This window comes from Mobula hypostoma, chromosome X2, assembly GCF_963921235.1.
Source record: "Mobula hypostoma chromosome X2, sMobHyp1.1, whole genome shotgun sequence".
In the NCBI taxonomy this organism is placed as follows: domain Eukaryota; kingdom Metazoa; phylum Chordata; class Chondrichthyes; order Myliobatiformes; family Myliobatidae; genus Mobula; species Mobula hypostoma.
The window spans coordinates 12813327-12836986 of NC_086129.1; positions in this window are offsets into that span (position 1 = coordinate 12813327).

A 23660-nucleotide genomic window follows, 5' to 3' on the forward strand; every position below is an offset into this window, starting at 1 on the left:
TACACTACCTGACCTGTACTTGCCATATACACTACCTCACCATTATCTCCCATCTACACCACCTCACCTTTATCTCTCATGTACACTACCTCATCTGTATCTCCCGTGTACACTACCTAACCTTTTTCTCCCATGAACACTACCTCACCTTTATCTCCCATGTGCACTACCTCACATTTATCTCCCATGAACACCACCTCATCTTTATCTCCCATGAATGATACGTCACCTTTATCTCCCATATACACTACCTCACCTTTATCTCCCATGCACACTACCTCACATTTATCTTCCATTTACTCTACCTCACCTTTATCTCCCATCTACACTACCTCACCTTTATCTCTTATGTACACTATCTGACCTTTTTCTCCTATAAACACTACCTCACCTGTACCTGCCATATACACTACCTCACCAGTATCTCCCATGTACAGTACCTCACCTTTATCTCCCATGAACACTACCTCACCTTTATCTCCATCTACATACCTTACTTTTATCTCCCATGAACACTACCTCATCTTTATCTCCCATATACACTACCTCACCTTTATCTCCCATGAACACTACCTCACATTTATCCCCCAAGTACACTACCACACCTTTATCTCCCATGTACACTACCTCACCTTTATCTCCCATGAACACTACCTCACATTTATCTCCCATGTACACTACCTCACCAGTCTCTCCCATGTACACTACCTCACCTTTATCTCCCATGAACACATCCTCACCTTTATCTCCCATGAACACAGCCTCACCTTTATCTCCAAGTACACCACCTCACATTTATCTCCCATGAACACCACCTCATCTTTATCTCCCATGAACGCTACCTCACATTTATCTCCCATTTACACTACATCTCCTTTATGTCCCATGTATACTACCACACCTTTATCTTAATATACACTGCCTCACCTTTATCTCCATGTACACCACCTCACATTTATCTCCCATGAACACTACCTCCCTTTATCTCCCATGAACGCTATATCACATTTATCACTCATGTACACAGCCTCACCTTTATCTCCCATGTACACTACCTCACCAGTATCTCCCATGTACACTACCTCACATTTATCTCCCATTTACACTACCTTAACTTTATCTCCAATGGATACTGCCTCACCTTTATCTCCATATACACCACCTCACACTTATCTCCCATGAACACCACCTCATCTTTATCTCCCATGAATGATACATCACCTTTATCTCCCATATACACTACCTCACCTTTATCTCCCATGTACACTACCTCACCTGTACCTGCCATAAACACTACTTCACCTTTATCTCCCATGCACACTACCTCACATTTATCTTCCATTTACTCTACCTCACCTTTATCTCCCATCTACACTACCTCACCTTTATCTCTTATGTACACTATCTGACCTTTTTCTCCTATAAACACTACCTCACCTGTACCTGCCATATACACTACCTCACCAGTATCTCCCATGTACACTACCTCACCTTTATCTCCCATTTACGCTACCTCACCTGTATCTCTCATCTACACTACCTCACCTTTATCTCCATCTACATACCTTACTTTTATCTCCCATGAACACTACCTCATCTTTATCTCCCATATACACTACCTCACCTTTATCTCCCACGAACACTACCTCACATTTATCCCCCAAGTACACTACCACACCTTTATCTCCCATGTACACTACCTCACCTTTATCTCCCATGAACACTACCTCACATTTATCCCCCAAGTACACTACCACACCTTTATCTCCCATGTACACTACCTCACCTTTATCTCCCATGAACACATCCTCACCTTTATCTCCCATGAACACAGCCTCACCTTTATCTCCAAGTACACCACCTCACATTTATCTCCCATGAACACCACCTCATCTTTATCTCCCATGAACACTACCTCACCTTTATCTCTCATCTACACTACCTCACCTTTATCTCCCGTGTACACTACCTCACATTTATCTCCCATTTACACAAACACACCTTTATCTCCCATGTACACTACTTGACCTTTTTCTCCCATTTACTCTACCTCACCTTTATCTCCCATCTACACTACCTCACCTTTATCTGTTATGTACACTACCTGACCTTTTTCTCCTGTGAATACTACCTCACCTTTATCTCCCATGTACACTACCTCACCTTTATCTCCCATGAACACTACCTTACCTTTATCTCCCATGAAAACTGCCTCACCTTTATCTCCAAGTACACCACCTCACATTTATCACCCATGAACACCACCTCATCTTTATCTCCCGTGAACGCAACCTTACCTTTATCTCCCATTTACGCTACCTCACCTGTATCTCTCATCTACACTACCTCACCTTTATCTCCTATGTACACTACCTCACCATTCTCTCCATGTACACTACTGCAACTTAATCTCCATGTACACTGCCTCACCCTTATCTCCCACGTACACTACCTCACCTTTATCTCCCATGAACACTACCTCACCTTTATCTCCATCTACATACCTTACTTTTATCTCCCATGAACACTACCTCATCTTTATCTCCCATATACACTACCTCACCTTTATCTCCCATGAACACTACCTCACATTTATCCCCCAAGTACACTACCACACCTTTATCTCCCATGTACACTACCTCACCTTTATCTCCCATGAACACTACCTCACATTTATCTCCCATGTACACTACCTCACCAGTCTCTCCCATGTACACTACCTCACCTTTATCTCCCATGAACACATCCTCACCTTTATCTCCCATGAACACAGCCTCACCTTTATCTCCAAGTACACCACCTCACATTTATCTCCCATGAACACCACCTCATCTTTATCTCCCATGAACGCTACCTCACATTTATCTCCCATTTACACTACATCTCCTTTATGTCCCATGTATACTACCACACCTTTATCTTAATATACACTGCCTCACCTTTATCTCCATGTACACCACCTCACATTTATCTCCCATGAACACTACCTCCCTTTATCTCCCATGAACGCTATATCACATTTATCACTCATGTACACAGCCTCACCTTTATCTCCCATGTACACTACCTCACCAGTATCTCCCATGTACACTACCTCACATTTATCTCCCATTTACACTACCTTAACTTTATCTCCAATGGATACTGCCTCACCTTTATCTCCATATACACCACCTCACACTTATCTCCCATGAACACCACCTCATCTTTATCTCCCATGAATGATACATCACCTTTATCTCCCATATACACTACCTCACCTTTATCTCCCATGTACACTACCTCACCTGTACCTGCCATAAACACTACTTCACCTTTATCTCCCATGCACACTACCTCACATTTATCTTCCATTTACTCTACCTCACCTTTATCTCCCATCTACACTACCTCACCTTTATCTCTTATGTACACTATCTGACCTTTTTCTCCTATAAACACTACCTCACCTGTACCTGCCATATACACTACCTCACCAGTATCTCCCATGTACACTACCTCACCTTTATCTCCCATTTACGCTACCTCACCTGTATCTCTCATCTACACTACCTCACCTTTATCTCCATCTACATACCTTACTTTTATCTCCCATGAACACTACCTCATCTTTATCTCCCATATACACTACCTCACCTTTATCTCCCACGAACACTACCTCACATTTATCCCCCAAGTACACTACCACACCTTTATCTCCCATGTACACTACCTCACCTTTATCTCCCATGAACACTACCTCACATTTATCCCCCAAGTACACTACCACACCTTTATCTCCCATGTACACTACCTCACCTTTATCTCCCATGAACACATCCTCACCTTTATCTCCCATGAACACAGCCTCACCTTTATCTCCAAGTACACCACCTCACATTTATCTCCCATGAACACCACCTCATCTTTATCTCCCATGAACACTACCTCACCTTTATCTCTCATCTACACTACCTCACCTTTATCTCCCGTGTACACTACCTCACATTTATCTCCCATTTACACAAACACACCTTTATCTCCCATGTACACTACTTGACCTTTTTCTCCCATTTACTCTACCTCACCTTTATCTCCCATCTACACTACCTCACCTTTATCTGTTATGTACACTACCTGACCTTTTTCTCCTGTGAATACTACCTCACCTTTATCTCCCATGTACACTACCTCACCTTTATCTCCCATGAACACTACCTTACCTTTATCTCCCATGAAAACTGCCTCACCTTTATCTCCAAGTACACCACCTCACATTTATCACCCATGAACACCACCTCATCTTTATCTCCCGTGAACGCAACCTTACCTTTATCTCCCATTTACGCTACCTCACCTGTATCTCTCATCTACACTACCTCACCTTTATCTCCTATGTACACTACCTCACCATTCTCTCCATGTACACTACTGCAACTTAATCTCCATGTACACTGCCTCACCCTTATCTCCCACGTACACTACCTCACCTTTATCTCCCATGAACAGTACCTCACCTGAATCTCCCATATATACTACCTCACCTTTCTCTCCCATGCACACTACCTCACATTTATCTCCCATGTAGACTACCTCACATTTATCTCCCATGTACACTTCCTAACCTTTATCTCCCATGACCGATACCTCACACTTAGCTCCCATCTACACTACCTCACCTTATCTCCCATCTACACTATCTCACCTTTATCTCCCATCTACACGAACTCACTTCTATCTCCCATGTACTCTACCTCATCTTTATCTCCATGTACACACCTCAACTTTATCTCCCATGTACACTACCTCACCGTTATCTCTTTCTTTTCTTTTTAAATCTTTTTATTGAATAAGTATACAAAAAGGTAAGCCATATAGACACTAATACATTGTTAGAATATAATAAAATTACAGAAGATATTAATACAAAAAAAATACTACAAACAATGTAATTTAAACATAACATACCAAGGTAACATAATAGTATACTAATTTTATATATATATCAATGGAGAAAAAGGAAAAAAAAACCCCCAAAAAAACCACCGTGCAACTAACTAAAAGCAAAGCAAAGCAATGGGCTAACTTGAAAGCAAACAGAGTTTAAAAACTTAAAATCACGTCCTCAATCCTGACCTCCATTAAAAACAGTAAAAAAACAAGAAGGGTATATATTACATTAAATGAAAATATTGAATAAAAGATCTCCAAGTCTGTTCAAATTTAAATGATGAGTCATAAAGATTGCTTCTAATTTTCTCCAGATTCAAACATAATATCGTCTGAGAAAACCAAAAAAAGGTAGTTGGAGCATTAAGCTCTTTCCAATGTTGTAAGATACATCTTTTCGCCATTAAAGTAAGAAATGCAATCATTCTACGGGCTGAAGGGAAGAGATTACTGGAAGTTTTAGGTAGTCCAAAGGGATGAGTAATAGGGTGAGGAGAGATATCTATATTCAATACCTTGGAGATAATATTAAAAATCTCTCCAAAAAGTTTCCAAGGTAGGGCAAGACCAAAACATATGAGTTAAAGAGGCTATCTGCCCCGGACATCTATCACAAAAAGGATTAATATGAGAATAAAAGCGCGCTAACTTATCTTTGGACATATGTGCTCTATGAACAACTTTAAATTGAATTAGGGAGTGTTTAGCACAGATAGAGGAAGTATTGACTAATTGTAAAATCTGCCCCCAGTCATCCACAGAAATGGTAAACCCCAATTCCTGTTCCCAATCTACCCTAATCTTATCAAATGGAGCTTTCCTAAGTTTCATAATAATATTATAAATCATAGCCGATGCACCTTTCTGACATGGATTAAGGTTGATTATAGTATCTAAAATGTATGTAGGAGGAAGCATTGGAAAGGAAGAAAGTATAGTACTTAGAAAATTTCTAACTTGTAGATATCTAAAAAAATGTTTTCTTGATAAGTTATATTTATTAGATAATTGTTCAAAAGACATAAGGGAACCATCTAAAAATAAATCCAAAAACCGTGAAATACCCTTAGTCTTCCAAGTTTGAAAAGCACGATCCGTAAAAGAGGGAGGAAAAAATGTTACCTAAAATAGGAATCGCTAACCCAAATTGATTAAGATCAAAAAATTTTCTGAATTGAAACCAAATACGCAAGGTATATTTAACTATCGGGTTAGACACCCGTTTAAGGCGTTTCCAATCAAAAGGAAGAGAGGAACCTAAAATAGAGCCAAGTGTAAAACCCTGAACAGATTGTAATTCCAATACTACCCATTTAGGAATGGATAGTATATCTTGGTCCAGTAACCAGAATTTCATATGTCGAATATTAATTGCCCAATAATAAAATCTAATGTTAGGTAATGCTAAGCCTCCATCTCTCTTAGCTTTCTGTAAATGTATTTTACCCAGTCTCGGGTTTTTATTCTGCCAAATAAATGAAGAAATTTTAGAGTCAACTTTGTCAAAAAAAGATTTTGGAACAAAGATTGGTAATGCCTGAAATATATATAAAAATTTTGGCAAAAAAAAACATCTTAACTGCATTAATACGACCAATCAAAGTTAAATATAAAGGAAACCATTTAGATGAAAGTTGAGTAATATGGTCTATTAATGGTAAAAAATTAGTCTTAAATAAATCTTTGTATTTACAAGTAATTTTAATCCCAAGATATGAAAAATAATTATTAATCAATTTAAATGGAAATTTATAATATAAGGGAAGTTGTTTATTAATCGGAAAGAGTTCACTCTTACTAAGATTTAATTTATAACCTGAAAAAAGACCAAATTGTGCTAATAACTCTAAAACAGCCGGGATGGATTTTTGAGGATTAGAAATATATAAAAGTAAATCATCAGCATAGAGTGATAATTTATGGGACTTTAAGCCCCGAGTTATCCCAGTAATATTTGGAGATTCTCGAATGGCAATTGCAAGAGGTTCTAATGCAATATCAAATAATAAGGGACTAAGAGGACAGCCTTGTCGAGGACCTCGAAAAAGAGGGAAAAAAGGTGAACTTAAAGAGTTAGTACGGACCAAGGCCACAGGAAAATAATATAAGAGTTTAATCCAGGATATAAATTTCGAGCTGAAATTAAACCTTTCAAGCACCTTAAATAAATAAGGCCATTCTACTCTATCAAAAGCTTTCTCGGCATCTAAAGAGATAACACACTCAGGAACATTTTGTGAGGGAGTATAAACGATATTTAACAGTGTACGAATATTATAAAAAGAGTAACGACCTTTAATAAAACCCGTTTGGTCTTCCGAAATAATAGAGGGAAGTACTTTTTCTAATCTATTTGCTAATAACTTAGAAAAAACTTTAGAATCAACATTTAATAAAGATATTGGTCTATAAGATGCACATTGAGCAGGATCTTTATCCTTCTTTAATATTAAAGAGATTGACGCTCTATTAAAAGATTCAGGAAGTTTACCAAGTTTCAATGAAGCCTCAAAAACCCTACAGAGCCAAGGGATTAATGAAGGAGCAAAACATTTATAAAATTCTACGGTAAACCCATCAGGGCCAGGAGCTTTCCCCAAATTCATAGAGAAAATAACATTCTTAATCTCATCCATGGTAATAGGAGTATCTAACATAGAAGCCATATCCTGTGAAATCTCAGGGAAGTCTAAATTATCTAAAAAATCATTCATATATTTAGAATCTCGAGGAGACTCTGATTGATATAAGGAAGAGTAAAAATCACAGAAGGTTTGATTAATCCCCACATGATCAAGTATTAGTCGATCATTTTGGTTATAAATCTGATTAATTTGAGATTTAGCATAATTAGACTTCAATTGATTAGCCAACAGTTTGCCAATTTTGTCACTGTGTACATAAAATTCACTTCTTGTTTTCTTTAATTGGTTTACAATCGAGGACGAGAGTAATAAACTGTGTTCCATTTGAAGTTCAGTTCTTTGTTTATATAACTCCTCAAAAGGAGCTATAACATATTTCTTATCAATTTCCTTAATCTTGTCCACAATTACCAACTCCTCCTGCTTCTGCTTCTTCCTCAAAGCAACAGAATACGAGATAATCTGACCACGAATATAAGCTTTAAAAGTATCCCAAAGAGTGTTAACAGAAATATCCTCTGTATGGTTAATTGTAAAAAAAGATCAATCTGTTCATTCATAAAGTTAACAAAGTCCGAGTCCTGAAGCAACAGCGAATTAAAACGCCATTGTCTATTATTTTGTATATTGGCCAGAATTTTAATAGAAAGCTTAAGTGGAGCATGATCCGAAATGGTTATAGAATCATAATCACATTTAATCACTGAGGGAATAAGACGAGAATCAATAAAGAAATAATCAATTCTTGAATAAGAATGATGAACATGTGAAAAAAAAGAAAAATCTTTTTCCTGAGGATGCAAAAAGCGCCAAATGTCCGTCGACCCAGAATCAGAAAGAAATGAATTAATTAAAGTTGCAGATTTATTAGGTAAGGTCCGTAAAGGAGCCGAACGGTCCAAAGCTGGAGACAAACAGGTATTAAGATCTCCGCCCCAGATCAATGAAAACTCATTCAAATTCAGAAACTGATTAAATAATGATTTATAAAATTCCGGACAATCCATATTAGGAGCATAAACATTAACCAAAACTACTTTTTTATTAAATAGTAAACCACTAACCAATAGAAATCTACCATTCGGATCAGAAATAATATCATGTTGTATAAAAGTAACTGAGGAGTCTATAAAAATAGAGACGCCTCGAATCTTAGCATTGGAGTTCGAATGAAACTGTTGTTCCTTCCAGAATTTAAAAAAATGTACTCTGTCCCCCCTCCGCACATGGGTCTCTTGTAAGAATAAAATTTCTGCTTTAAGTCTCCGGAACACTTTAAAAACTTTTTTCCTTTTAATAGGATGATTAACACCATTAGTATTCCAGGAGACAAAATTAACAATAGACTCCATAAACCCTAAAGTCAACCCACAACAAGGAAGATTGACGATAGGCTCGACCCACGAACCCGGAGAGGGAACAGAACATACAAGAGATATTGGGAAGAAGAACGCAACCAATACTTCAATAATGTATATAGCCCAAGAAGAAAGAAACTAAAACGTGAAGCTCCTCCCACCACCCTCTACCCCATGATCCCCATGACCCCAAAGCTAAATCTAACGCAGACCAGCCCGAAAGAAGCAAGCACTAAATCTACCCCCATGACTTCCGGTATACGCTCCCTAAAAAAAAAGTGTAAATATAAAAAAGATCAGCTGATTATAAAACAGTAAAAGAATAAAAAAAAGATAACTCAATTAAAATAAACACATAACAGAATAAAAGCCAGAAAATATATTAAAAAAACAGCAATAAACCCCAGACCCATGAATAAACAAAACAACAACAAAAAAATAAGATTATTAACATAAACTAGTTATAAAAACCTACAAGACAAAATAGATTTAAAAAAAACTACAAAATTTAAGGCCACAAAGGAAATACGTAAAATGACAATAAGGAAGTAACCACCCAGAATCCCCTGGGAAAAAGAAAGAAATGACACAGTTAAAAAGAAAATTTAGCAACCATATTAAGTAATCAAAAATAAACTTTTCTGCCCAAATAGGGCAAAAAAAAATTAAGACCGACAAATTCACAGCCTCCGATCCATGGAGAGAGTTAAAAAATTACAATTAAGATGTTGAAGGTGAAAATTGATCCAGATAACTCTGGGCATCCGATGGAAAATCAAAAAAACGGAGGGTTCCATCCAACGTACGAATCCTTAGACATGCGGGGTAAAGAAGCGCTGGTCTTAAATCCATCTTGTAGAGTTCCGACATCACAGATCTGTAACGAACCCGTTGATCCCGGATTGGTTTACTGAAATCTTCCACGAATCGGAACTTAAGATCCAAAAAATCAATGAAACCCTTAGATCGAACGAATCGAAACAGTTTCTCCTTGTCTTGAAAGTAATGAAACCGTAAAATAACATGTCGAGGTTTATCTCCCCTGAACACTACCTACCTTTATCTCCCATGAACACTACCTCACCTTTATCTCCCATGAACACTGCCTCACCTTTATCTCCATGTACACAACTTCAACTTTATCTGCTGTGTACACTGCCTCGCCTTTATCTCCCATGTACACTATCTCACCTTTATCTCCCATGAACACAGCCTCAACTTTATCTCCATGTGCACCACCTCACATTTATCTCCCATGAACACTACCTGACCTTTATCTGCCATGTACACTACCTCACCTTTATCTCCCATGTATACTACCTCACCTTTCTCTCCCATGCACACTACCTCACATTTATCTCCCATGTAGACTAACTCACCTTTATCTGCCATGTACACTACCTCACCTTTATCTCCCATGTACACTACCTTACCTTTATCTCCCATGAATACTGCCTCACATTTATCTCCATGTACACCACCTCACATTTATCTCCCATGAACACCACCTCATCTTTATCTCCCATCCACACTATCTCACCTTTATCTCCCATGTACACTACCAGACTTTTCTCTCCCATGAGCACTGCCTCACCATTATCTCCCATGAACACAACATCACCTTCATCTCCCATGTACACTACCCCTCCTTAATCTCCTATGTATACTACCTCACCTTTCTCTCCCATGCACACTACCTCACATTTATCTCCCATGTAGACTAACTCACATTTATCTCCCATGTACACTACCTGACCTTTATCTCCCATGTACACTACATCTCCTTTATGTCCCATGTACACTACCTTACCTTTATCTCCCATGAATACTGCCTCACATTTATCTCCATGTACACCACCTCACATTTATCTCCCATGAACACCACCTCATCTTTATCTCCCATCCACACTATCTCACCTTTATCTCCCATGTACACTACCTCACTTTTCTCTCCCATGAGCACTGCCTCACCATTATCTCCCATGAACACAACATCACCTTCATCTCCCATGTACACTACCCCTCCTTAATCTCCCATGTATACTACCTCACCTTTCTCTCCCATGCACACTACCTCACATTTATCTCCCATGTAGACTAACTCACATTTATCTCCCATGTACACTACCTGACCTTTATCTCCCATGTACACTACATCTCCTTTATGTCCCATGTATACTACCACACCTTTATCATAATATACACTGCCTCACCTTTATCTCCATGTACACCACCTCACATTTATCTCCCATGAACACCACCTCACCTTTATCTCCCACGAACAATATATCACATTTATCACTCATGTACACAGCCTCACTTTTATCTCCCATGTACACTACCTCACCTGTACCTGCCATATACACTACCTCACCAGTATCTCCCATGTACACTACCTCACCTTTATCTCCCATGAACACTGCCTCACCTTTATCTCCATGTACACAACTTCAACTTTATCTCCAATGGACACTGCCTCACCTTTATCTCCATACACACCACCTCACATTTATCTCCCATGAACACCACCTCATCTTTATCTCCCATGAATGCTACATCACCTTTATCTCCCATATACGCTACCTCACCAGTATCTCCCATGTACACTACCTCACCTATATCTCCCATATACACTATCTCACCTTTATCTCCCATCTACACTAACTCACTTCTATCTCCCATGTACTCTCCCTCATCTTATCTCCCATGTACACTACCTCACCGTTATCTCCCCTGAACACTACCTACCTTTATCTCCCATGAACACTACCTCATCTTTATCTCCCCCATGAACACTGCCTCACTTTTATCTCCATGTACACAACTTCAACTTTATCTGCCGTGTACACTGCCTTGCCTTTATCTCCCATGTACACTATCTCACCTTTATCTCCCATGAACACAGCCTCACCTTTATCTCCCATGAACACTACATCACCTTCATCTCCCATGTACACTACCCCTCCTTAATCTCCCATGTATACTACCTCACCTTTCTCTCCCATGCACACTACCTCACATTTATCTCCCATGTAGACTACCTCACCTTTATCTCCCATGTACACTACCTCACCTTTATCTCCTATGTATACTACATTACCTTTATCTCCATGTATATACCTTACCTTTATCTCCCATGAACACAACCTCACCTTTATCTCCCATATACACTAACTCACCGTTATCTCTCATGAACACTACCTCAACTTTATCTCCCATGAACAATACCTCACCTTTATCTCTTATGTACACTACCTCACCTTTACCTGCCATATACACTACCTCACCATTATCTCCCATGTACACAACCTCACCTTTATCTCCCATGAGCACTACCTCACCTTTATCTCTCATCTATACTTCCTCACCTTTATCTCCCATGTACACTGCCTCACGTTTATCACCCATGAACACTACCTCACCTTTATCTCCTATGTATACTACATTACCTTTATCTCCATGTATATAACTTACCTTTATCTCCCATGAACACAACCTCACCTTTATCTGCCATATACACTAACTCACCTTTATCTCTCATGAACACTACCTCACATTTATCTCCCATGTACTCTACCTCACCATTCTCTCCCATGTACACCACCTCACCTTTATCTCCCATGAACACTACCTCAACTTTATCTCCCATGAACACTGCCTCACCTTTATCTCCATGTACACAACTTCAACTTTATCTCCCATGTACACTGTCTCACCTTCATCTCCCATGAACACTACCTCACCTTTATCTGCCATGAACACAGCCTCACCTTGATCACCATGTACACAACCTCACGTTTATCTCCCATGAACACTACCTCACCTTCAGCTCCCATGTACACAACCTCACCTTTATCTCTCATGTACACTACGTCACCTTTATCTCCCATGAACACTACCACATCTTTATCTCCCAGATAGACTACTTCACCTTTATCTCCGATGTTCACTACCACATCTTTATCTCCATATACACTACCTCACCTTTATCTCCCATGCACACTACCTGGCATTTATCTCCCATGTACACTGCCGCACCTTTCTCTCCCATGTGCACCACCTCACCTTTATCTCCAATGAACACAACCTCACCTTAATCTCCCATGTATACTACCTCACCTTTCTCTCCAATGCACACTACGTCACATTTATGTCCCATGTAGACTACCTCACCTTTATCTCCCATGTCCACAACCTCACCCTTATCTCCCATGTCCACGACCTCACCTTTATCTCCCATTTACACTACCTCACCTTTATCTCCCATCTACACGACCTCACCTTTATCTCCCATGTAAACTATCTCACCTTTATCTCCATGTACATACCTCACCTTTATCTCCCATGTTCACTACCTCACCTTTATCTCCCATGAACACTACCTCACCTTTATCTCCCATATACACAACCTCACCTTTATATCCCATGAACACTATCTCACTTTTATCTCCCATATACACTACCTCACCTATACCTCCCTTATCCACAACCTCACCTTTAGCTCCCATGCAGACTACCTCACATTTACCTGCCGTATAACGCTACTTCACTATTATCTCCCACGTACACAACCTCACCTTTTTCTCCAATGAACACTACCTCACCTTTATCTCCCATTTACACTACCTCACCTTTATCTCTCATCTACACCTCTTCACCTTTATCTCCCATGTACACTGCCTCACCTATAACTCCCATTTGCTCAACCTCACCTTTTTCTCCCATGTACACTACCTCACCTGTATCTCTCGGGTACCCTGCCTGACTTTTATCTCCCATGAACACTGACTCACCTTTATCTCCATGTACACAACTTCAACTTTATCTCCCAAGTACACAGCCTCACCTTCATCTCCCATGTACACTACCTCAACTTTATCTGCCATGAACACAGCCTCACCTTGATCTCCCATGAACACTACCTCACTTTTATCTCCCATGAACACAGCCTCACATTTATCTCCATGTACACAACTTCAACTTTATCTCCCATGAACACAGCCTCACCTTTAGCTCCATACACAACACCTCACATTTATCTCCCATGAATGCCACCTCACCTTTATCTCCCAAAAACACTACATCACCTTTATCTCCCATGTATACTACCTCACCTTTCTCTCCCATGCACACAACCTCACATTTATCTCCCATGTAGACTACCTCACCTTTAACTCCCATGTGCACTACCTTACCTTTATCTCTCATGTCCACGACCTTACCCTTATCTCCCATATAGACAATCTCACATTTACCCTCCATATACACCACCCCACTATTATCTCCAATGTAGACAACCTCACCTTCATCTCCCATGAACACTACCTCACCTTTATCTCCCATTTACACTGCTTCACCTTTATCTCCCATTTACACAAACTCACCTTTATCTCCCATTTACACTACCTCACCTTTATCTCTCATGTACCCTACCTGACCTTTATCTCCCATGAACATTACCTCACCTTTATCTCCCATGAACACTACCTCACCTTCATCTCCATGTACACACCTCACCTTTATCTCCCATGTTCACTCTCTCACCTTTATCTCCCATGAACACTACCTCACCTTTATCTCCCATGAACACTGCCTCACCTTTATCTCCCATGTACACTACCTCAACTTTATCTCCTATGTATACTACCTCACCTTTACCTGCCATATACACTACCTCACCATTATCTCCCATGTACACCACCTCACCTTTATCTCCCATGAACACTACCTCATCTGTATCTCCCGTGTACACTACCTCACCTTTATCTCCATGTACACAACTTCAACTTTATCTCCCATGTACACTGTCTCACCTTCATCTCCCATGAACACTACCTCACCTTTATCTGCCATGAACTGAGCCTCACCTTGATCTCCATGTACACAACCTCACCTTTATCTCCCGTGTACACTACCTCACCTTAATCTCCCATGAACACTACCTCACCTTTATCTCCTATGTATACTACCTTACCTTTATCTCCATGTATATACCTTACCTTTATCTCCCATGAACACAACCTCACATTTATCTCCCATGTACACTCCCTCACCTTTATCTCCCATGTGCACTATCTGACATTTATCTCCCATGTGCACTGCCTCACCCTTCTCTCCCATGTACACCACCTCACCTTTATCTCCCATGAACACTACCTCACATTTATCTCCTACGAACACTGCCTCACCTTTATTTCTGATGTACACTACGTCACATTTATCTCCCATGAACACGACCTCACCTTTATCTCTCATGAACACTACCACATCTTTATCTCCCATGTAGACTACTTCACCTTTATCTCCGAAGTTCACTACCACATCTTTATCTCCATATACAGTACCTCACCTTTATCTCCCATGTACACTACCTGACATTTATCTCCCATGTACACTACCTCACCTTCATCTCCATGTACACACCTCACCTTTATCTCCCATGTGCACAGCCTCACATTTACCTGCCATATACACTACCTCACCATTATCTCCCATCTAAACTAACTCACCTTTATCTCCCATGAACACTACCTCACCTTTATCTCCCATGAGCACTACCTGACCTTTATCTCCCATATACACTACCTCACCTTGATCTCCATGTACACCACCTCACGTTTATCTCCCATGAAAGCTACCTCACTTTCAGCTCCCATGTACACAATCTCACCTTTATCTCCCATGAACACTACCACATCTTTATCTCCATGTACACTACCTCACCTTTATCTCCCATGTCCACTACCTCAACCTTATCTCCCATGTCCACGACCGCACCTTTATCTCCCATGTTCACTACCTCACCTTTATCTCCCATGAACACTACCTCACCTTTATCTCTCATCTACACTTCCTCTCCTTTATCTCCCATGTACACTGCCTCACATTTATCTCCCATTTGCACAACCTCACCTTTATCTCTCATGTACACTATGTAACCTTTATCTCTCAAGTACAGTACGTCACCTTTATCTCCCATGAACATGACCTCTCCTTTATCTCCCATGTGCTCTATCTGATATTTATTTCCCAAGTACACTACCTCACCTTTATCTCCCATGTACACTACCTCACATTTATCTGCCATGTACACTACCTCACAATTATCTCCCATGTACACTACCTCACCTTTATCTCCTATGTTCACAGCCTCACCTTTATCTCCCATGTACACTACCTCACCATTATCTCCCATGTACCCTACCTCACCTTTATCTCCTATGTACACTACCTCACCTTTACCTGCCATATACACTACCTCACTATTATCGCCCATCTACACTAACTAACCTTTATCTCCCAAGTCCACGACCTCACCTTTATCTCCCATGAGCACTACCTCACATTTATCTCCCATATACACTACCTCACCATTCTCTCCCATGTACACTACCTCACAATTATCTCCCATGAACACTACCTCACCTTTATCTCTCATCTACACTTCCTCATCTTTGTCTCCCATGAACACACCTTGATCTCCATGTACACCTTGATCTCCATGTACACCACCTCACGTTTATCTCCCATGAACACTACCTCACCTTCAGCTCCCATGTACACAACCTCAGCTTTATGTCTCATGTACACTACATCACCTTTATCTCCCATGTGCAGTACCTGACATTTATCTCCCATGTACACTGCCTCATCTTTATCTCCCATGTACACTACCTAACCTTTATCTCTCATGTACACTACGTCACCTTTATCTCTCATTAGCACGACCTCACCTTTATCTCCTATGAACACTACCACACCTTTATCTCCCATATACACTCCCTCACCTTTATCTCCCATGTGCACTACCTGACATTTATCTCCATGTACCCTACCTCACATTCATCTCCTATGTACACTACCTCACCTTTATCTCCCATGAACACTACCTCACCTTTATCTCCAATGTACCCTACGTCACCTTTATCTCCCATGTATACTAAGTCACCTGTCTCTCCCATGCACACTATCTCACATTTATGTCCCATGTAGACTACCTTACCTTTATCTCCCATGTCCACTACCTCACCCTTATCTCCCATGTACACTTCCTCACCTTTACCTCCCAAGTCTCCAAGCCTCCCGGACGTCTACATCTGCGCCAAGTGCATCGAGATGCAGCTCCTAAGGGACCGCGTTACGGAACTGGAGCTGCAGCTCGATGACCTTCGTCTGGTCAGGGAGAGCGAGGAGGTGATAGAGAGGAGTGGAAGGCAGGTGGTCACGCCGGGGCCACGGGAGGCAGACAAGTGGGTCACGGTTAGGAGGGGGAAGGGGAAAAGGCAGGTGATGGGGAGTACCCCGGCGGCTGTGCCCCTTAACAACAGGTACTCCTGTTTGAGTACTGTTGGGGGGGACAGCTTACCCGGGGGAAGCGACAGTGGCCCTGCCTCCGGCACAGAGTCTGGCCCTGTAGCTCAGAAGGGTAGGGCAAGGAAGAGGAGGGCAGTTGTGATAGGGGACTCGATAGTAAGGGGGTCAGATAGGCGATTCTGTGGACGCAGTCCAGAGACTCGGATGGTAGTTTGCCTCCCTGGTGCCAGGGTCCGGGATATTTCTGATCGTGTCCAAGATATCCTGAAGTGGGAGGGTGAAGAGCCAGAGGTCCTGGTACATATAGGTACCAATGACATAGGTAGGAAAAGGGATGAGGTCCTGAAAGAAGAATATAGGGAGCTAGGAAGGGAGTTGAGAAAAAGGACCGCAAAGGTAGTAATCTCGGGATTACTGCCTGCGCCACGCGACAGTGAGAGTAGGAATGCGATGAGGTGGAGGATAAATTCGTGGCTGAGGGATTGGAGCAGGGGGCAGGGATTCAAGTTTTTGGATCATTGGGACCTCTTTTGGCGCAGGTGTGACCTGTACAAAAAGGACGGGTTACACTTAAATCCTAGGGGGACCAATATCCTGGCAGGGAGATTAGCGGGGGCTACTGAGGTGACTTTAAACTAGAATGGTTGGGGGGTGGGAATCAAATTAAAGATGCTAGGTGTGAGGAGGTTAGTTCACAACAGAGGGATGGGAACCAGTGCAGAGAGACAGAGGGGTGTAAAGTGAGCGTAGAAGCAAAAAGTACAAAGGGGAAAAGTAAAAGTGGCAGGCCGACAAATCCAGGGCAAGCATTAAAAAGGGCTAAGAGAGTTGTAAAAGAGCGCCTGAAGGCTTTATGTGTCAATGCAAGGAGCATTCGTAATAAGGTGGATGAATTGAAAGTGCAGATTGTTATTAATGATTATGATATAGTTGGGATCACAGAGACATGGCTCCAGGGTGACCAGGGATGGGAGCTCAACGTTCAGGGATATTCAATATTCAGGAGGGATAGACATGAAGGAAGGGGAGGTGGGGTGGCGTTGCTGGTTAAAAAAGAGATTAACACAATAGAAAGGAAGGACATAAACCGGGAAGATGTGGAATCGATATGGGTAGAGCTGCGTAACACTAAGGGGCAGAAGACGCTGGTGGGAGTTGTGTACAGGCCACCTAACAGTAGTAGTGAGGTCGGAGATGGTATTAAACAGGAAATTAGAAATGTGTGCAATAAAGGAACAGCAGTTATAATGGGTGACTTCAATCTACATGTAGACTGGGTGAACCAAATTGGTAAAGGTGCTGAGGAAGAGGATTTCTTGGAATGTATGCGGGATGGTTTTTTGAACCAACATGTTGAGGAACCAACTGGAGAGCAGGCTATTCTGGACTGGGTTTTGAGCAATGAGGAAGGGTTAATTAGCGATCTTGTCGTGAGAGGCCCCTTGGGTAAGAGTGACCATAATATGGTGGAATTCTTCATTAACATGGAGAGTGACGTAGTTAATTCAGAAACAAAGGTTCTGAACTTAAAGAGGGGTAACTTTGAAGGTATGAGTCGTGAATTAGCTAAGATAGACTGGCAAATGACACTTAAAGGATTGACGGTGGATATGCAATGGCAGGCATTTAAAGGTTGCATGGATGAACTACAACAATTGTTCATCCCAGTTTGGCAAAAGAATAAATCAAGGAAGGTAGTGCACCCGTGGCTGACAAGAGAAATTAGGGATAGTATCAATTCCAAAGAAGTAGCATACAAATTAGCCAGAGAAAGTGACTGGGAGAAATTCAGAGTTCAGCAGAGGAGGACAAAGGGCTTAATTAGGAAGGGGAAAAAAGATTATGAGAGAAAACTGGCAGAGAACATAAAAACGGACTGTAAAAGCTTTTATAGATATGTAAAAAGGAAAAGACTGATAAAGACAAATGTAGGTCCCCTGCAGACAGAAACAGGTGAATTGATTATGGGGAGCAAGGACATGGCAGACCAATTGAATAATTACTTTGGTTCTGTCTTCACTAAGGAGGACATAAATAATCTTCCAGAAATAGTAAGGGACAGAGGGTCCAGTGAGATGGAGGAACTGAGCGAAATACATGTTAGTAGGGAAGTGGTGTTAGGTAAATTGAAGGGATTGAAGGCAGATAAATCCCCAGGGCCAGATGGTCTGCATCCCAGAGTGCTTAAGGAAGTAGCCCAAGAAATAGTGGATGCATTAGTGATAATTTTTCAAAACTCGTTAGATTCTGGACTAGTTCCTGAGGATTGGAGGGTGGCTAATGTAACCCCACATTTTAAAAAAGGAGGGAGAGAGAAACCGGGGAATTATAGGCCGGTTAGCCTAACGTCGGTGGTGGGGAAACTGCTGGAGTCAGTTATCAAGGATGTGATAACAGCACATTTGGAAAGCGGTGAAATGATCGGACAAAGTCAGCATGGATTTGTGAAAGGAAAATCATGTCTGACGAATCTCATAGAATTTTTTGAGGATGTAACTAGTAGAGTGGATAGGGGAGAACCAGTGGATGTGGTATATTTGGATTTTCAAAAGGCTTTTGACAAGGTCCCACACAGGAGATTAGTGTGCAAACTTAAAGCACACGGTATTGGGGGTAAGGTATTGGTGTGGGTGGAGAATTGGTTAGCAGACAGGAAGTAAAGAGTGGGAATAAACGGGACCTTTTCAGAATGGCAGGCGGTGACTAGTGGGGTACCGCAAGGCTCAGTGCTGGGACCCCAGTTGTTTACAATATATATTAATGACTTGGATGAGGGAATTAAATGCAGCATCTCCAAGTTTGCGGATGACACGAAGCTGGGTGGCAGTGTTAGCAGTGAGGAGGATGCTAAGAGGATGCAGGGTGACTTGGATAGGTTGGGTGAGTGGGCAAACTCATGGCAGATGCAATTTAATGTGGATAAATGTGAAGTTATCCACTTTGGTGGCAAAAATAGGAAAACAGATTATTATCTGAATGGTGGCCGATTAGGAAAAGGGGAGGTGCAACGAGACCTGGGTGTCATTATACACCAGTCATTGAAAGTGGGCATGCAGGTACAGCAGGCGGTGAAAAAGGCGAACGGTATGCTGGCATTTATAGCGAGAGGATTCGAGTACAGGAGCAGGGAGGTACTACTGCAGTTGTACAAGGCCTTGGTGAGACCACACCTGGAGTATTGTGTGCAGTTTTGGTCCCCTAATCTGAGGAAAGACATCTTTGCCATAGAGGGAGTACAAAGAAGGTTCACCAGATTGATTCCTGGGATGGCAGGTCTTTCATATGAAGAAAGACTGGATGAACTGGGCTTGTACTCGTTGGAATTTAGAAGATTGAGGGGGGATCTGATTGAAACGTATAAGATCCTAAAGGGATTGGACAGGCTAGATGCGGGAAGATTGTTCCCGATGTTGGGGAGGTCCAGAACGAGGGGTCACAGTTTGAGGATAGAGGGGAAGCCTTTTAGGACCGAGATTAGGAAAAACTTCTTCACACAGATAGTGGTGAATCTGTGGAATTCTCTGCCACAGCAAACTGTTGAGGCCAGTTCATTAGCTATGTTTAAAAGGAAGTTAGATATGGCCCTTGTGGCTACAGGGGTCAGGGGGTATGGAGGGAAGGCTGGGTTCTGAGTTGGATGATGAGCCATGATCATAATAAATGGCGGTGCAGGCTCGAAGGGCCGAATGGCCTACTCCTGCACCTATTTTCTATGTTTCTATGTTTCTATACACACTAGCACACCTTTATCTCCAATGTACACTACCTCACCTTTACCTGCCATATACGCTACCTCACCTTTTTCTCCCATCTACACAACCTCACCTTTATCTCCCATATTCACTGCCTCCCCTTTATCTCCCATGTACACAAAGTCACCTCCTCTCCATGTACACTGCTCACTTTTACCTCCCATGCACGCCCTCTTACCTTTATGTCAATTGTGCACTACCTCACAATGATCTCCCATTTATACTCCCTCACTATTATCTCCCATCTACACTGCCTCACCTTTATCTCCATGTACACTATCTCACCTTTATCTCCCGTGTAGACTACCTCACCTTTTTCTCCCATTTACACTCCCTCACCTTTATCTCCCATGTACACTACCTCAGCTTTATCACCTATGTATAGTACCCTAGCTTTACTTCCCATGCACGCTACCTCATCTTTATCTCCCCTGAAAACTACCTCATCATTTCTCCTTGGCTGTATTCATTTATGCATGTACAGGTAGCGGGGTGGAGATACGTCCCTACCAAAGGATGTGTCAGGCGCTCCTTGTATCCAGTGTCCTTCAGGTCACCCTTGGGCAGGTGTAACACTTGCGTTTCCCCCCGCCTCAGTTTGGGTCACATGAAGCCACGGGAGCAGGTGCTGGGTCGTCGTATATGCACTTGGTGCATATCACTGATGCCAGGCAGTCAGTCTCTGAAGAGTATCCATTATGGCTGGATCACCTATCGTGTAGAGTCACTGCCCAGGAGAACGCAATTGCAAACCACCTCTGTATAAACGTTTGCCAGGAACAACTATGGTTATGTGAGCATGATTGCCCACATCATATGACACTTAACGAATGAATGACAGGTATGTATTTATATATGCATACAATCTATTTATTTATTTGTAACTTATAGTAATTTTTACAGATGCATTGCACTGTTGCCAGAAAGCAACAAATTTCATGACATTTGTTAGTGATAATAGTGGACAACAAAGATTTTGCTTCATGTATATTTTTGGGTGCATCTTATGTACTTCGGGCTACTGATCATAAAAATCACCATGAAATTTCCCTATCGTGCACCATTTTATGAAATCGTCTATATCTACTATTTCAATTCATAACTCAAGTCAGCCAAGGTTAAGGAAAGCATTTTTGTTGGTTCACAAACCAAACAGGCAGTCAATGACAGGCAATTTGATGAACTTTTAGCGGAACCGGAGAAAATCACATGGAAGGCATTCAGGGACGTTCTTGAATTTTTTTTTAACAACTCCAGAGCTCCAGACAATGTGCAACTGGTTGATGACGTGCATCAAGAATACAAAACCATGAAGTGTAATATGTCACTAAAGATTAATTTTCTTCATTCCCATATTAACTTCTTCACTGCAAATCTTGGTGTTGTCAGTGACAACCATGGTGAAAGGTTTCACCCGGACATTGCGGTCATGAGGAAACAGTATCAGGGCAACTGGAATCCATCAGTGCTGGCTGATTATTGTTCGGCACTTCAATGGTTTCAAAGGTTTCAAAGATACATTTTATGTCAGAGAAATGTAAACAGTATACATCCTGAAACTCTTTTTCTTCACAACTATCCACAAAAACAGAGGAGCGCCCCCAAAGAACCCCAGAGACCCTCACCCAGCCCCCTTCCTCCCGCACGTAAGCGGCAGCAAGCAACAATTTCCCTTTCCCCCACCAACAGAAGAAGCATCAGCACCCGCCATCGAGCACTGAAGCATGAGCAAATCAACAGCAAAGACACAGACTTGCAGCTACCCCAAAGACTACATTGTTCACCGGTATTTGACATACCACAGGTTCTCTCTCTCCCTTTCTTTCTTTCTTTTTCAATCTTTTTATTAATTTCATAGAATGAAAACATAACATAGCAATAATACAAATAGTAGGAGATACATTGTTGCACTTAAAATGAGTAATTGTAAGACCAAATAGTATAAATTGACAAAGCTCCCAATCGTGTAGAATAACAATGAATAATACAGGGCAAAACAAAACTGAAGAAAAATCATGAAAAAGAAAAAAAAAATAGAAAAAACAAACCCCATCCCAAAAAAAAACTAAACTAAACAGAATTAGTCAACTAAACTAAAAGACTTGGGCAATTCTAACAACTTAAAAATGGGAAAGAAGAAAACCTTAGTGTTGACGACTCCGCTCCTCTCAACTAAGAGTACAGAGAAATAAAATAAATTTGGAAATGGTCAAATTACATCAAATGAAAATGCTGAATGAATGGCCTCCAAGTTTTTTCAAATTTAATGGCAGGGTCATAAACCGTACTAATTTTTTCCAAATTCCAACACACCATAGTTTGTGAAAACCAATGAAATACAGTAGGAGGGTTAATCTCTTTCCAATTCAGCAAAATGGATCTTCTAGCCATTAAAGTAAGAAATGCAATCATCCTGCGTGCTGAAGAGGTTAAATAATTTGAATCTATCATTGGTAATCCAAAGGCTCTCTCCCTAATAAAGGAGAAAGAGGTGTCTCCATTTTCACATAACAAACAACTTACTGGTTTTACGATGTTAAAAGTCTGTTGCGTCACTTTTTCCGAGCTCTTTTCCCAAAGATCTCAGGTCTCTGGGCACACAGCATTAGATCTTCCATCTTCCACGACACACCAGTCTTCTGCTCGGACATTGACTTCCGATC